Source organism: Odocoileus virginianus, chromosome 14 (assembly GCF_023699985.2).
Source record: "Odocoileus virginianus isolate 20LAN1187 ecotype Illinois chromosome 14, Ovbor_1.2, whole genome shotgun sequence".
In the NCBI taxonomy this organism is placed as follows: Eukaryota; Metazoa; Chordata; class Mammalia; order Artiodactyla; family Cervidae; genus Odocoileus; species Odocoileus virginianus.
Genome location: NC_069687.1, coordinates 43,097,881 through 43,115,551, shown reverse-complemented (window position 1 = coordinate 43,115,551; position 17,671 = coordinate 43,097,881). Strand labels below are relative to the sequence as shown.

At 39.6% G+C, this 17,671-nt stretch overlaps 1 pseudogene; it reads left to right on the top strand.

Moving 5' to 3' along the window:
- The first annotated feature begins 644 nt into the window (after positions 1-644).
- On the top strand, positions 645-1,786 carry LOC139038218 (large ribosomal subunit protein uL22-like; annotated as a pseudogene).
- Positions 1,787-17,671: the final 15,885 nt, after the last annotated feature.

Sequence of the window (17,671 nt, the reverse complement as noted above, 5' to 3'; positions counted from 1 at the left end):
TTCCTATATATCAACAATGGATAGTTGAAATTTGAAAATAAAACCATAACACCATTTACAGTATAACAAAAATTTAATGCTTAGGTATAAGTCTATATATATGCAAGACCTATTGGAGGAAAGCTGTAAAACTCTGATAAAGAAATCAAAGAAGATCTCAATAAATGTAGAGATATTCTATGTTCATTGATAGAAAGACTCAGTATTGTAGTTCTTCTAAACTTGATCTATAGATTCAATGCATTCTCAATCAAGATCTCAGCAAGTTATTTTATGGATATTGAAAAACTAATTGTAAAGTTTTTATAGACAGGCAAGAGACTCAGAATAACCAGTGCAATACTGAGGAAGAACAAAGTTTGAAGACTGACACTACCTGACTTAAAAACACGATAAAGCTAAATAATTAAGACAGTGTGGTATTACCTAAAAGAATAGACAAATAGATCAGTGGAACAGAATAGAGAGCCAAGAAGTATAGTCACCTGATCTTCGATGAGGGATCAAAGGCAATTTGAAGGATAAAATACAGTTTTTTCAACAAATGGTGCTGGAACAACTGGACATCCATATGCAAAAAAAACTCTAGGCATAGTCATTTTACCTTTCACAAAAATCAACTCAAAATGGATTACAGGTCTAAATTAAAATGTTAAACTGCAAAACTTCTGGAGGATAATATAGGAGAAAATCTAGGTGACCTTGGATTTAGTGATACTTTTTACATGTGTAAACAAAAGCATGGTACCTGAGAGAAAAAAATAGTTGGACTACACTAAAACCAAAGGCTTCTGTATCAAAGAGATTGTGAAGAGAGGGAAAAAAGACAGACTGTGAGAAAATATTTTACAAACACATCTCTGATAAAAGACTTGTATCCAATGTGTATGCATATGTGTTCAGTTGCGTTCAACTCTGCGACCCCATTGACTGTAGCCCACCAGGCTCCTCTGTCCGTGGAATTTCCCAGCAAGAATACTGGAATGGGTTGCCATTTCCTTTTCCAGGGGATCTTCCCAACCCAGGAACTAAACCTGTGTTCCTGTGTCTCCTGCATTACAGGCAGATTCTTTACCACTGAACCACCAGGGAAGCCCATCCAAAATACAAGAAGAACACTTAAAACACAACAGTAAGAAAACAAAAACAGCTCAATTTAAAAATGGGCCTAAGCTTTTCTGGTAAGCGGCCTGAGGCAACCCCTAAAAATGGTGCGCTATTCACTCGACCCAGAAAACCCCACAAAATCATGCAAATCAAGAGGTTCAAATTTTCGTGTTCACTTTAAGAACACTCGTGAAACTGCCTACGCCATAAAGGGTATGCATATCCATAAACCCACCAAGTATCTGAAGGATGTCACTTTAAAGAAGCAATGAGTGCCCTTCTGTCATTACAATGGTGGAGTTGGTAGGTGTGCACAGCCAAACAGTGGGGCGGGACGCAGGATCGGTGGCCCAAAAAGAGTGCTGAATTTTTACTACACATGCTCAAAAATGCAGAGAGTAATGCTGAACTTAAGGGCTTAGATGTAGATTCTCTGGTCATTGAGCACATCCAGGTGAACAAAGCCCCCAAGATGCAGTGCAGAACTTTCAGAGCTCACGGTCAGATCAACCCCTACATGAGCTCTCCCTGCCACATTGAGATGATCCTTACTGAAAAAGAACAGACTGTTCCTAAACCAGAGGAGGTTACACAGAAGAAAAAGATATCCTGGAAGAAACTGAAGAAACAAAAACTTAACGGCCTGGGAATAAATGCTGCAAAAAATAAGTGCAAATAGAAGTAAAAAAAAAAATAAAAATGAGCCTAAGATTTGAAAGATCTCTCACCAGACTCAATATACAGATAAGCATATGAAAAAATGCTCAACGTTGTATGTCACTAAATTTTTGCAAATTAAACAGTGAGATACCACTACATTACTAGATATCTATTAAAATGGTGAGAATCCAAAACACTGACAACACCAAATACTGGTAAGGATGTGTGGAACAGCAGAAGCTCTTGTTCCTTGTTGATGAAAATGAAAAATGGTACAACCTTTATGGAAGACAGTTTGACAGTTTTTTATAAAGCTAAACATAGTCTTGGCATATGATCCAGTTATTGCACTCTGAAATACTTACAAATGACTTGAAAACTTATGCCCACACAAAAACCTGCACATCTTTACTCATAATTTCTCAAAACTGAGTCACCAAGATGTCCTTGACTATAGCCCACCAGGCTTCTCTGTTCATGGAGTTCTCCAGGCAAGAATACTGGAGTAGGTTGCCCTTCCCTTCTCCAGGGTCAGTAGGTGTATAGATGAACAAGCTGTGGTACAACATACCTATGCAGTGATAAAGAGGAATGTGCTATCAAACTATGAAAAGACATAAATGCAATTTAAATGCATATAGCTAAGTGAAAGGAGTGTGAAAAGGCTTCACACTGTATGGTTCCAATGGTGTGCCATCTTGAAAAAGGTAAAACTATGGAGAATTATCTCCATCTAATAAATAGATCAGTGGTTGCCAGGAGTTTAGTTTTGGGGTTGTATAGGTAAACTATTAATATAAAGGACTTTTTTAGGTGGTGAAACTGTTTTCTATAATACTGTAGTGGTGAATACATGACACTGCAAGCTTGTCCAATCTGTGGAACTTTATAGCTTAAGGAGTGAAACAGAACACATGTAAATCCATGGCTGATTCATGTCAATGTATGGCAGAAACCACTACAATATTGTAAAGTAATTAGCCTACAACTAATAAAAATAAATGAAAAAAAAGTGAAACAGTGTATACAATTAAAAAATCATTTAGAACTTTGGAAGATCCCAGCTGTAATACAGAATGTAAAAAACCAATCTAATTGCTTTGCAAATATATTAAACAGTCTCACCATAGTTGGGGGAGAAGGTGGTGAAGTGATTACTTTACAAACTTTGGAAATGAGTGTAGTTTGCCAAAAGAATTATAATACGCTGCTTACACTAGTTGATAAAATTACTTCTCACAGGGATTAGTTAGTTAGTTCTGTTGCTCAGTTGTGTCCAACTTTTTGCGACCCCATGGACTGCAGCACACCAGCTTCCCTGTCCAGCCCCAACTCCTGGAGCTTAATCAGATTATGTCCATTGAGTCAGTGATGCCATCCAACCATCACATCCTCTATTGTCCCCTTCTCCTCCTGCCCTCAATCTTTCCCAGCATCAGGGTCTTTTCAGATGACTTACTTGTTTGCATCAGGTGGCCAAAGTATTGGAGTTTCAGCTTCAGCATCAGTCCTTCCAATGAATATTCAGGACTGATTTCCTTTAGGATTGACAGCTTTGATCTTGCAGTCCAAGGGACTCACAAGCATCTCCTCCAACACCACAGTTCAAAAGCATCAATTCTTTGGTGCTCAGCTTTCTTTATAGTTCCAACTCTCACATCCATACATGTCTACTGGAAAAACCATAGCTTTGACTAGATGGACCTTTGTCATCAAAGTAATGTCTCTGCTTTTTAATATGTTATCTAGGTTGGTCATAGCTTTCCTTCCAAGGAGCAAGCGTCTTTTAATTTCATGGCTGCAGTCACCATCTGCAGTGATTTTGGAGCCCCCCCCCCAAATAAAGTCTGACACTGTTTCCACTGTTTCCCCATCTATTTGCCATGAAGTGATGGGACCGGATACCATGATCTTAGTTTTCTGAATCTTGAGTTTTAAGCCAACTTTTTCACTCTCCTCTTTCACTTTCATCAAGAGGCTCTTTAGCTCTTCTTCGCTTTCTGCCATAATGGTGGTGTCATCTGCATATCTGAGGTTATTGATATTTCTCCCGGCAGTCTTGATTCCAGCTTGTGCTTCATCCAGCCTGGCATTTTGCATGATGTAGTCTGCATATAAGTTAAATAAGCAGGGTATTGACGCACTCCTTTCCTGATTTGAAGCCAGTCTGTTGTTCTGTGTCCAGTTCTATTTGTTGCTTCTTAATCTGCACACAGATTTCTGAGGAGGCAGGTCAGGTGGTCTGGTATTCCCAGCTGTTTAAGAATCTTCCACAGTTTGTTGTGATACACCCAGTTAAAGGCTTTGGCATAGTCAGTAAAGCAGAAGTAGATGTTTTTCCGGAACTCTCCTGCTTTTTCAGTGATACAGTGGATGTTGGCATTTTGATCTCTGGTTCCTCTGCCTTTTCTAAAACCAGCTTGAACATCTGGAAGTTCACGTTTCACATACTGATGAAACATGGCTTGAAGAATTTTGAGCATTATTTTGCTAGTGTGTGAGATGAGTGCAATTGTGCAGTAGTTTGAGTATTCTTTGGCATTGCCTTTCTTTGGGATTGGAATGAAAACTGACCTTTTCCAGTCCTGTGGCCACTGCTGAGTTTTCCAAATTTTCTGGTATATAGAGTGCAGCACTTTCACAGCAGCATCTTTTAGGATTTGAAATAGCTCACCTGGAATTCCATCACCTCACTAGCTTTGTTCGTAGTAATGCTTCCTAAGGCCCACTTGACTTCACATTCCAGGATATCTGGCTCTTAGGTGAGTGATTGCACCATTGTGGTTATCTGAGTCATGAAGAGCTTTTTTGTTTAGTTCTTCTTTGTATTCTTGCCACCTCTTCTTAGTATCTTCTGCTTCTGTTCAGTTCGGTTCAGTCGCTCAGTTGTGTCCGACTCTTTGTGACCCCATGAATTACAGTATGCCAGGTCTCCCTCTCCATCACCAGCTCCTGGAGTTTACTCAAACTCATGCCCATCGAGTTGGTGATGCCATCCAGCCATCTCATCCTCTGTCGTCCCCTTCTCCTCCTGCCCCCAATCCTTCCCAGCATCAGGGTCTTTTTAATGAGTAACTCTTCGCATGAGGTGGCCAAAGTACTGGAGTTTCAGCTTCAGCATCAGTCCTTCCAATGAACACCCAGGACTGATCTCCTTTAGGATGGACTGGTTGGATCTCCTTGCAGTCCAAGGGACTCTCAAGAGTCTTCTCCAACACCACAGTTCAAAAGCATCAATTTTTCAGTGCTCAACTTTCTTCACAGTCCAACTCTCATATCCATACATGACCACTGGAAAAACCATAGCCTTGAACAGATGGACCTTAGTTGGCAAAGTAATGTGTCTGCTTTTTAATATGCTATCTAGGTTGGTCATAACTTTCCTTCCAAGGAGTAAGCGTCTTTTAATTTCATGGCTGCAATCACCACCTGCAGTGATTTTGGAGCCCCCCAAAATAAAGTCTGACACTGTTTCCACTGTCTCCCCATCCAATTCCCATGAGGTCCATGCTATTTCTGTCCTTTATTGTGCCCATCTTTGCATGAAATGTCCCCTTGGTATCTCTAGTTTTCTTGAAGATATCTCTGGTCTTTCCCACTCTATTGTTTTCCTTTATTTCTTTGCATTGGTCACTGAGGAAGGCTTTCTTATCTAATCTTTGGAACTCTGCGTTCAAATGGGTATATCTTTCCTTTTCCCCTTTGCCTTTAGCTTCTCTTCTTTTCTCAGCTATTTGTAAGGCCTCCTCAAACAACCATTTTGCCTTTCTTTTTCTTGGGGATGGTCTTGATCACTGCCTCCTGTACAGTGTCACAAAACCCCATCCATAGTTCTTCAGGCACTCTATCAGATCTAATCCCTTAAATCTATTTGTCACTTCCACTATAAAATTGTAAGGAATTTGATTTAGGTCATACCTGAATGGTCTAGTGGTTTTCCCTACTTTCTTCATTTTAAGTCTGAAGTTGGCAATAAGGAGTTCATGATCTGAACCACAGTCAGCTCCTGGTCTTGTTTTTGCTGACTTTTAGAGTGTCTCCATCTTTGGCTGCAAAGAATGTAATCAATCTGATTTCAGTATTGATCATCTGGTGATGTCCATGTGTAGTGTCTTCTCTTGTCTTGTTGGAGGAGTGTGTTTGATATGAACAGTGAGTTCTCTTAGCAAAACTCTGTTAGCCTTTGACCTGCTTCATTTTGTATCCCAAGGCCAAATTTCCTGTTGCTTCAGGTATCTCTTGACTTCCTACTTTTGCATTCTAGTCCCCTATAATGAAAAGAACATCTTTTTTGGGTGTTAGCTCTAGAAGGTCTTGTAGGTCTTCATAGAGCTGTTCAACTTCAGCTTCTTCAGCCTTACTGGTAGGGGCACAGACTGGATTACTGTGATACTGAATGGTTTGACTTGGAAATGAACAGAGATCATTCTGTTTTCTTTGAGATTGCATCCAAGTACTGCATTTTGGACTCTCTTGTTGACTATGATGGCTACTCCATTTCTTCTAAGAGATTCTTGCCCACAGCAGTAGATGTAATGGTCATCTGAGTTAAATTCACCCATTCCAGTCCATTTTAGTTCACTGATTTCTAAAATGTTGATGTTCACTCCTGCCATCTCCTGTTTGATGACTTCCTATTTACCTTGATTCATGGACCTGACATTCCAGATTCCTATGCAGTATTGTTCTTTATAGTATTGAACTTCACTTCCATTACCAGTCACATCCACAACTGGGTGTTGTTTTTGCTTTGGCTCTGTCTCTTCATTCTTTCTGGAGTTATTTCTCCACTGATCTCCAGTAGCATATTGGGCACCTACTCACCTGGGGAGTTCATCTTTTGTGTCCTATCTTTTTGCCTTTTCATACTGTTCATGGGGTTCTCAAGGCAAGAATACTGAAGTGGTTTACCATTCCCTTCTCCAGTAGACTATGTTTTGTCAGAACTCTCCACCATGACCTGTTCATCTTGGGTGGACCTACATGGCATGGCTCATAGTTTCATTGAGTTAGATAAGACTATGGTCCATGTGATCAGTTTGGTTAGTTTTCTGTGATTGTGGTTTTCATTCTGTCTGTCCTCTGATGGATAAGGATGAGTCTTATGGAAGCTTCCTGATGGGAGAGACTTGCTGAGGGGGAAACTGGGTCTTGTCCTGATGGGCAGGTAAATCTTTAATGCTCAGTAAATCTTTAATCCAATTTCTCTTGATGAGTGGGGCTGTGTTCCCTCCCTGTTGTTTGACCTAAGGCCAAACTATGGTGGAGGTAATGAAGGTACCATGCAGGCACTGCTGAACTCAGTGCCCCTGACCCTGCAACATGCCACTGCTGACTAATGCCTCCACCGGAGACTCCTGGACACTCATGGACACTCAGTGGACACTCAAGTCTGGGTCAATCTCTTGTGGGATCACTGCTCCTTTCTCCTGGGTCCTGGTGCACACAAGGTTTTGTTTGTGCCCTCCAAGAGTCTGTTTCCCCAGTCTGTGTAAGTTCTGGTGATTCTATGGTGGGGTCAATGGTGACTTCCTCCAAGAGGGCTTATGCCATACCCAGGTCTGCGGCATCCAGAGCCCTTGACCCTGCGGCAGGCCATTGCTGACCCATACCTCTGCAGGAGACACTCAGACACAGTTCTGGCTCAGTCTCTGTGGGGTCTCTGGATCCTGGTGCACACAAAGTTTGTTTGAGCCCCCTGAGCTTCTCTGGAGGGTATGGGGTTTGATTCTAAACATGATTTTGCCACTCCTACCATCTTACTGGGGCTTCTCCTTTGTCGTTGGACGTGGGATATCTTTTTTTGGTGGGATCCAACATTCTCCTGTTGACAGTTGTTCAGCAGCAAGTTGTAATTTTGGAGTTCTCGCAGGAGTGATGAGCTCACGTCCTTCTTCTCTGCCATGTTTTTATCTGTTTTAACATCTACAGATGTTAATCCAAGACTTATGATTTTTTGACTTTAGAAAGGTATGAAAAGCTATGAATTCAGTTCCAAGGCACTGCCAAAAAACTGTACAGCTTCATTATTCTGAAACTACTATATATGTGTATTAGAATTTAGCAGTGAGCAAGGTGTGTTACTGTTGGAGGTTACAGATAAGCAAAGGGGAAGAGGCTGGATGTTTTATGGGTAGTAACCTAGAACTGGAGACATTGGTGTGAACTCATATTTACTTTAATATATATACACAGATGGTTGCATATAGAAATATTTATAGATAAGTGTATATGTGTATAGGTTACTATGAATTAATATTTCTTTGCTCTGTTGGTTGAGGGGTCCTAGAAGCAAAGGCCTCTCAGTAGCAGTGAGCACATCTATCACCCAGGTGTTGGTATATAATTTTCCAGTAAAAGCAACCAGGGTGCCTTGCCGAAATGGCTGGCTCTAGGACTGGAGCAAGAAATACATAAGATAAGCTTGGAGTATCCTACAGTGTGCTAGAAATTGAGGAAGTTCTCAGAGTATTAAAAAACCTGCAATGATAAGGGTATGTCAAAGGGACATAAGAACAAACTGAAAGAGCACAGTGGCCAAAACTAGAATAATTTTGGCAGCACAATAAAGTAATAATGCATTATAACACCAAGTATAACAAAAAATCCATGAGTCCATACTGATATAAACAAATAATTAAATAAGTAAATAACTGGGAGAAGAGACAAATCTCTGCAGAAAAATTCCAGATAATTTATGTAGGTAATCCACTATCAAGGAGATGGAGGATAATGCCTTCATCTTTAGGTTTGGGCTGCACATAATGCCTTCCTTCTAAAAATACAATATACAAAGGAGGAAAAGAATATCTTTAGTGGAGAATCTTGACAAACACTATCTCAGGTGAGTGATCAAGGTTAACATCAACAGTGAAAGTCATGTTGGTAGTATTTACCATCAATATGATGTGATGAGAATGACACTTCAACTATGGTTTTACTCCCTCAAACCCCAATTTGAGAAACATCAATCTCCACTGATAAAACATTTTGCAGAATACCTTACCAATACTCAAGGACTTCCCTGTAGCTCAGATGGTAAAGAATCTACCTGCAACACAGGAGACCCAGGTTCAATCCCTGGGTTGGGAAGATCCTCTGGAGAAGGGAATGGCAACCCACTCCAGTATTCTTGCCTGGAGAATCCCATGGACAGAGGACCCTGGCAGGCTACAGTCTGTGGGGTCACAAAGAGTCGGACATGACTGGTGACTGACACTACTTACCAGTACTCCTCAAAACTGTCCAGGTAACCAAAGCTAAAAGTTTCACAAAGTGTTACAGCTGAGAGGAGTCTTGGGAGACCTGATAACTAAATATAACATACCATTCTGGAACAGAGAAAGGAGATTAGGTAAAAACTAAGGAAATCTGAATAGTATGGTCTTTAGCTAATAATAATATATCAATGTGGTTCAGTAAGTACTATAGCTGTAGCAGTCGTAGGGCTTCCCTGGTGGCTCAGATGATAAAGAATCTGCCTACAATGTGGGAGACCCAGGTTCAATTCCTGGGTCAGGACGGCATGGCAGCCCACTCCAGTATTCTTGCCTGGGGAATCCCCATGGACAGAGGAGCCTGGTGGGCTACAGTCCATGGTGTCACAAAGAGTCGGACATGACTCAGTGACTAAGCACAGCACAGTAGCAGTTTTAAGATGCTAATAATAGGGAGAGCTGGTTGTGGAGTATATGAGAACTTGCTGTACTGTCTTTACAGTTTTTATGTATATATAAAACTCTTCTAAAACAAAAAGTTTTTTAAAAGTAAAAAAACCTGATAACTCCTTTATTAGAGTTTCTTTGGTGACATTCTAATATTGAATAAATCAACTCCCTCATCTCCAGAAGGTGAAAATGTTAATGGGCTCAACATTCCAATTAAAAGGCAGAATGAATTAAAAAGAACCAAGTTCTTCTGGAAACTCACATATTTAAGTATAAATATTAGGTAAGTTGGCAAAGTAAATGGATAGAAAAAGATATGTGATGGAAACAGGAAAAGGAACAATGCTTAAGCAACTATGTTAATATCAAGTAAAATAAACCTTGAAATAAATTTCACTTTCACTTATTTTTCTGATCTTCTTTTTCTTGTCTAGATCGAACTATTTGACCTATAAAATTTTTCTTCTGCCTGAAGAACTACTTTTAACATTTCTTTTAGGGAAGTCTATTGTTATTTGAATTTCCTTAGCTTTTGTTTTCTTCTGAGAATATCTTTATTTTTATTTCACTTTTGAAAGATAATAACTTTGCTGAATATATGTCTACATTGGTGGTTTTATCTTTCTCAGTTCTTTAAAGAGTTCACTCCACTGTCTCGTTAAGATAGTTTATGAGAAGTCTACTATAATTCCTGTCCTCGTTTCTGTAGAGAGAAGGTGGTTTTTTTCCCCTTCTCTGGCTTTTTTCAAGATTTCCTCTTTGTCTTTAGTTTTTTGTCTTTTGTCGTTTGAATATGATAGCCTAGGGGTGTATGCGTGTGTGTGTGTGTGTGTGTGCATATGTGTGTGTGCATGTGTTAATACTTATTCTGCTTAAAGTTGTCTGAGCTTCCTAGATCTGTGATACAGTGTCTGTCATAGTTTTGGTAATTTTCGGTCATTATTACTTCAGATATTTCTTCTGTTGTTTTCTCTGTTTCCAATTATGCATCTGTGACACCTTTTGCAGTTACCCACAGTTCTTGGATCTTTTGTTCTTTTTCTATTTGTGCTTCAGTTTGTGAAGTTTATATTGATAGACCTTCTAGTTTACAGATGCTTTTCCATGGCCATGTTGAGTCCACTGATGGCATCCAAGGCAGTCTTTGTTTCTGTTAGAATTTTTGCCTAACATTTCTTTTTTATTCTTTCTTATAGTTTCCATATTTTGGCTTTTTCCACTTAAAGTCTTTAACATATTACTCATTTTTTGTTGTTCAGCTGCTAAGTTGTGCCCAAGTCTTTGTGACCCCATGGACTGTAGCATGCCAGACTCCCTTGTCCTTCCGTATCTCCTGGAGTCTTCTCAGACTCATGTCCATTGAGTTGGTGATGCCATCCAGCTGTCTCATTCTCTGCTATCCCCTTCTCCTCCTGCCTTTAGTCTTTCCCAGCATCAGGGTCTTTTCAATGAGTCAGCTCTTTGCATCAGGTGGCCAAGGTATTACTCATAGTTATTTTAAATTCCTTGTCTGATAATTCCAAAATCTGTGTCATATCTGAATCTGATTCTTAGTTTGTTTTTATAGACTGTAATTTTTTTCTTGCCTTTTAAGCATGACTTGCAGTTTTATTCTGGAAATCTAGACAACTCATCAGGTAATAGGAAATGAGCCTTTTAATGTGATTTTTTAAAAAATTAATCTTACAGTTGGGTTCTGTTTAATGTTTACTGTAGTTGTAGGTGCCAGAGGCTTTTAATTCCCCTAATGTCTTTGATTTTGTCTTTCCTGTTGTCTTTAGGGGTCCTTAACAATTTCTGAGACTCCTTAGATAGAGTCTCAATTTTGTAGTTCTTTGAGCTGAATTCACCAATATCCTGGAGTCTGATGGTGTGGTAGAAAGATGTGAAGTAGCATTTTATAATCTTGAAATTAAATCTTCCTTTAGTACATCTATGTCATTGGGCTGTGACCTTCACAAATTGTTCTCTAGTGGTATGGCCCTCCTTGGATTACTTTCTCTAGCTGTAGCATCTATTTCTTTGAAGTCACGACTGGTTTTGACTGTTTTTTTTTCCCACTTAAGTCGAGACAAGATGGACTCAGGGACTATGTTAGGAGGAATGCTATTACTGCAGATGGGATAAAGATCTAGAAAAGTCTTTTCCATTGTAAGTAAACCTTTGTTATAGAGAAGGCTCTGAGCATATTTCATAACGAAACTCTTACCCCATCCCCACCTGCCATAGCCATGAAGGGAACTTCTGGGGATCTTCACTGTGATAACTTAGTAGGGTTCCTAGATGTAAATTCAGTTCAGTTCAGTTGCTCAGTCATGTCTGACTCTTTGTGACCCCATGGACTACAGCACGCCAGACTTCCCTGTCTAGTACCAAGTCCCGGAGCTTGCTCAAACTCATGTCCATTGAGTCGCTGACGTCATCCAACTATCTCATCTTCTGTGGTCCCCTTCTCCTCCTGCCTTCAGTCTTTCCCAGCATCAGGGTCTTTTCTAAGGAGTCAGTTCCTCTGCATCAGGTGGCCAAAGTATTGGAGCTTCAGTTTCAGCATCAGTCCTTCCAGTGAATGTTCAGGGCTAATTTCCTTTAGGATTGACCAGTTTGATCTCCTTGCAGTCCAAGGGGCCCTCAAGAGTCATCTCCAACACCACAGTTAAAAGCATCAATTCTTCAGTGCTCAGCTTTATTTATGGTCCAACTCTCACATTCATACGTGACTACTGGAAAAACCATAGCTTTGACTATACAGTGGTTCTAGACGTAAAGCCCATGAAAATTTGGAGGCACCTCTAAGACTGAGGCTTTCAGGAGACTTATTGTTATGAAAGTCTGCACTCAGCTTCCAGTAGCTCATCAAAGTTTCCTTTAAGTGTTTCTACAAGTTTATGGCCCCAGTGGCTTCTGCTCTAATTGGTCTGATCTCAGCTGTGACTTTCAGGCTTCTTCTGTCCTTCCAGATCTTGGGGTGGTGGTGGTTTGCCTTGCAACTTTGGTTCTCTGATGGATCCAAGAAAAGTTATTGGTTTTCAAGTTGTTCAACTTTTTCTTGATGTGATGACAGCAGTGTTGACTTTCAAGCTCTTTATATGTTGGTGCTGATACTGTAAGTTGGCTTATTACATTTAATTATTGATATGATTGGATTTAGGCCTACCAGTTTATTGTTTTATTTTGACCCTCTTTTTTTTTTTTTTTAAGATTTTATCTTTTAGAGCATTTTCAGGTTCACAACCAAACTGAACAGACTGTACAGAGATTTCTCATATATCCCTTGTCCTCACACAAACATAGCCTCTTCTGTTATCAACATCCTCAACCAGAGTGGTACATTTGCTAAAACTGATGAATTTACATGGATACATTATCACCCAAAGTTCATATTTTTTGTCAGGGTTCACTCACTCTTGGTGTTTTGACAAGGGTATAATGATATGTAGTTCTCACTATATTAATAGTGTCATATAGAATAGTTTAATAGTCCTATAATTCCTTTGTGCTTTACTGCTTTTTGTTTTTCAGTTCCCTTCCCCACTGTTTATTTTACCTTCAGTTTGATTACTTAGCTATTTTTAGGGTTCTATTTTTAATTTATTATATTGACTTTTAGCTGTGCTTTCCTTTTTTGTGGTTATTATAGGGTATTACAGTATACATTTTAAACTTTTTACCATCTTTGATTTAGTACTGTGTAACTGGAGGCCTTACAAATAGCTGTGAAAAAAGTGAAGTGGAAGGCAAAGGAGGAAAGGAAAGATATACCCATTGAATGCAGAGTTCCAAAGAATAGCAAGGAGAGATAAGAAAGCCTTCCTCAGCAATCAATGCAGAGAAATAGAGGAAAACAATAGAACAGGAAAGACTAGAGATCTCTTCAAGAAAATTAGAGATACCAAGGGAACATTTCATGCAAACATGGGCACAGTATAGGACAGAAATGGTATGGACCTAACAGAAGCAGAAGATATTAAGAAGAGGTGTCAAGAATACACAGAAGAACTAAAGATCTTCATGACCCAGATAACCACAATGGTGTGATCACTCACCTAGAGCCAGACATCCTGGAAAGCGAAGTCAAGTGGGCCTTAGAAAGCGTCACTATGAACAAAGCTAGTGGAGGTGATGGAATTCCAGGTGAGCTATTTCAAATCCTGAAAGATGACACTGTGAAAGTGCTGCACTCAATATGCCAGCAAATTTGGAAAACTCAGCAGTGGCCACAGGACTGGAAAAGGTCCGTTTTCATTCCAATCACAAAGAAAGGCAATGCCAAAGAATATTCAAACTACTGCACAATTGCACTCATCTCACATGCTAGTAAAGTAATGCTCAAAGTTCTCCAAGCCAAACTTCATCATGAACTTCCAGATGTTCAAGCTGGTTTTAGAAAAGGCAGAGGAACCAGAGATCAAATTGCCAACATCTGCTGGATCATCAAAACAGCAAGAGAGTTCAAGAAAAACATCTGTTTCTGCTTTATTGACTATGCCAAAGCCTTTGACTGTGTGGATCACAATAAACTAGGGAAAATTCTGAAAGAAATGGGAATACCAGGCCATCTGACCTGCCTCTTAAGAAACCTGTATGCAGGTCAGGAAGCAACAGTTAAAACTGAATATAGAACAACAGACTGGTTCCAGATAGGAAAAGGAGTACATCAAGGCTGTATATTGTCACCCTGCTTATTTAACTTATATGCAGAGTACATTATGAGAAACACTGGGCTGGAGGAAGCACAAGTGGAATCAAGATTGCCGGGAGAAATATCAATAACCTCAGATATGCAGATGACACCACCCTTATGGCAGAAAGTGAAGAAGAACTAAAGAGCCTCTTGATGAAAGTGAAAGAGAAGACTGAAAAAGGTTGGCTTAAAGCTCAGCATTCAGAAAACTAAGATCATGGCATCTGGTCCCATCACTTCATGGCAAATAGATGGGGAAACAGTGGAAACAGGGGCCGACTTAATTTTTCTGGGCTCCAAAATCACTGCAGATGGTGATTGCAGCCATGAAATTAAAAGACGCTTACTCCTTGGAAGGGAAGTTATGACCAACCTAGACAGCATATTAAAAAGCAGAGACATTGCTTTGCCAACTAAGGTTCGTCTAGTCAAGGCTATGGTTTTTCCAGTGGCCGTGTATGGATATGAGAGTTGGACTATAAAGAAAGCTGAGTGCTGAAAAATTGATGCTTTTGAACTGTGGTGTTGGAGAAGACTCTTGAGAGTCCTTTGGACTGCAAGGAGATCCAACCAGTCCATCTTAAAGGAGATGAGTCCTGGGTGTTCATTGGAAGGACTGATGTTGAAGCTGAAATATCAGTACTTCGGACACCTGATGAGAAGAGTCGACTCATTTGAAAAAACCCTGATCCTGGGAAAGATTGAGGGCAGGAGGAGAAGGGGATGACAGAGGATGAGATGGCTGGATGGCATCACCAACTCGATGGACATGGGTTTGGGTGGACTCCGGGAGTTGGTGATGGACAGGGAGGCCTGGTATGCTGTGTTTCATGGGGTCGCAAAGAGTCGGACATGACTGAGCCTCTGAACTGAACTGAACTGAACCTCATATAATAATATAGATCCATTGTAATGATCTTTTACTGTCGCTTCATGTATGTTGGCAGTTGATCCTCTTAGTTGTCCTTTGTCTGCAGTATCTTTATTTCACCTTCATTCTATAAGGATACTTTACTATATATAGAATTCTTGGTTGAGAGTTCTTTTGCTTTTGGTATTTCAAAGATCTTGCCCCATTGTCTTTTGTCTTCCACAGTTTTGGATGAGAAGTCAGAATAACGTAGATTTTCTAAGGTTGCTTTCAATATTTTCCCTTTGTATTTGATTTTCAGCATTTTGATGTGTTGACTCTTGGTTTTCTTTGCATTTGTCCTGAACTGGTCTCTTAAATCTGTAGATTTACATCTCTCATCAAATTTGAGAAGTTTTCAACTATTATCTTTTCAGTTTTTTACTTCTCCATTCTCTTCATTTCTTTCTTTGCCTCTGTTACTATGAGCTTGTTATTTTTTTCTTTAACTTGTTGTTTGGAGGATTACATTAATTGATTTTGAAACGTTGGACGAATTTTGCATACCTGATTGTGGTTTATACTACTTAAAATTCACTATTTTCAATTTCACTAACACAATTCTTTTTTGCTTTTAATTTTCTAATATTTATTCTGGCACCAATAAATAAATGTTACATTTACTTTTGTAGTACTTGGATTGCAGAGGCCTGGAAACTGATTTATATGGTCCCCTAGAAGCACTGTGAAGGAGCTTTCTTTCATTCTTTTATTTATTTTTTTATGTTTCTTTTTAAAAAAATTAATTTATTTTAATTGGAGGCTAATTACTTTACAATATTGTAGTGGTTTTTGCCATACATTGACATGAATCAGCCATGGGTGTACATGTGTCCCCCATCCTGAACCCCCCTCCCACCTCCCTCCCCATCCCATCCCTCAGGGTCATCCCAGTGCACCAGCCCTGAGCACCCTGTCTCATGCATCGAACCTGGACTGGCGGTCTGTTTCACATATGATAATATACATGTTTTAATGCTATTCTCTCATATCATCCCACCCTTGCCTTCTCCCACAGAGTCCCAAAGACTGTTGTTTACATCTGTGTCTCTTTTTCTGTCTTGCATATAGGGTCATCATTGCCATCTTTCTAAATCCCATATATATGCTTTAGTATACTGTGTTAGTGTTTTTCTTTCTGACTTACTTCACTCTGTATAATAGGCTCCAGTTTCATCCATCTCATTAGAACTGATTCAAATGCATTCTTTTTATTTTTTTTTCCATTTATTTTTATTAGTTGGAGGCTAATTACTTTACATCATTACAGTAGTTTTTTTCATACATTGAAATGAATTAGCCATGGATTTACATGTATTCCCCATCCCAGTCCCCCCTCCCACCTCCCTCTCCACCCGATCCCTCTGGGTCTTCCCAGTGCACCAGGGCTGAGCACTTGTCTCATGCACCCAACCTGGGCTGGTGATCTGTTTCACCCTAGATAATATACATGTTTCAATGCTGTTCTCTTGAAACATCCCACCCTTGCCTTCTCCCAGAGTCCACAAGTCTGTTCTATACATCTGAGTCTCTTTTTCTGTTTTGCATATAGGGTTATCGTTACCATCTTTCTATATTCCATATATATGTGTTAGTATACTGTAATGGCCTTTATCTTTCTGGCTTACTTCACTCTGTATAATGGGCTCCAGTTTCATCCATCTCATTAGAACTGGTTCAAATGAATTCTTTTTAATGGCTGAGTAATATTCCATGGTGTATATGTACCACAGCTTCCTCATCCATTCATCTGCTGATGGACATCTGGGTTGCTTCCATGTCCTGGCTATTATAAACAGTGCTGCAATGAACATTGGGGTGCACGTGTCTCTTTCAGATCTGGTTTCCTCGGTGTGTATGCCCAGAAGTGGGATTGCTGGGTCATATGGCAGTTCTATTTCCAGCTTTTTAAGAAATCTCCACACTGTTTTCCATAGTGGCTGTACTAATTTGCATTCCCACCAACAGTGTAAGAGGGTTCCCTTTTCTCCACACCCTCTCCAGCATTTATTGCTTGTAGACTTTTGGATAGCAGCCATCCTGACTGGCGTGTAATGGTACCTCATTGTGGTTTTGATTTGCATTTCTCTGATAATGAGTGATGTTGAGCATCTTTTCATGTGTTTATTAACCATCTGTATGTATTCCTTGGAGAAATGTCTGTTCAGTTCTTTGGCCCATTTTTTGATTGGGTCATTTATTTTTCTGGAGTTGAGCTGGAGGAGTTGCTTGTATATTTTGAGATTAATCCTTTTTCTGTTGCTTCGTTTGCTATTATTTTCTCCCAATCTGAGGGCTGTCTTTTCACCTTGCTTATAGTTTCCTTTGTTGTGCAAAAGCTTTTAAGTTTCATTAGGTCCCATTTGTTTATTTTTGCTTTTATTTCTAAAATTCTGGGATGTGGGTCATAGAGGATCCTGCTGTGATTTATGTAGGAGAGTGTTTTGCCTGTGTTCTCCTCTAGGAGTTTTATAGTTCCTGGTCTTACATTTAGATCTTTAATCCATTTTGAGTTTTTTTTTTTTTTCATTTAATTTTATTAGTTGGAGGCTAATTACTTTACATCATTACAGTAGTTTTTGTCATACATTGAAATGAATTAGCCATGGATTTACATGTATTCCCCATCCCAGTCCCCCCTCCCAC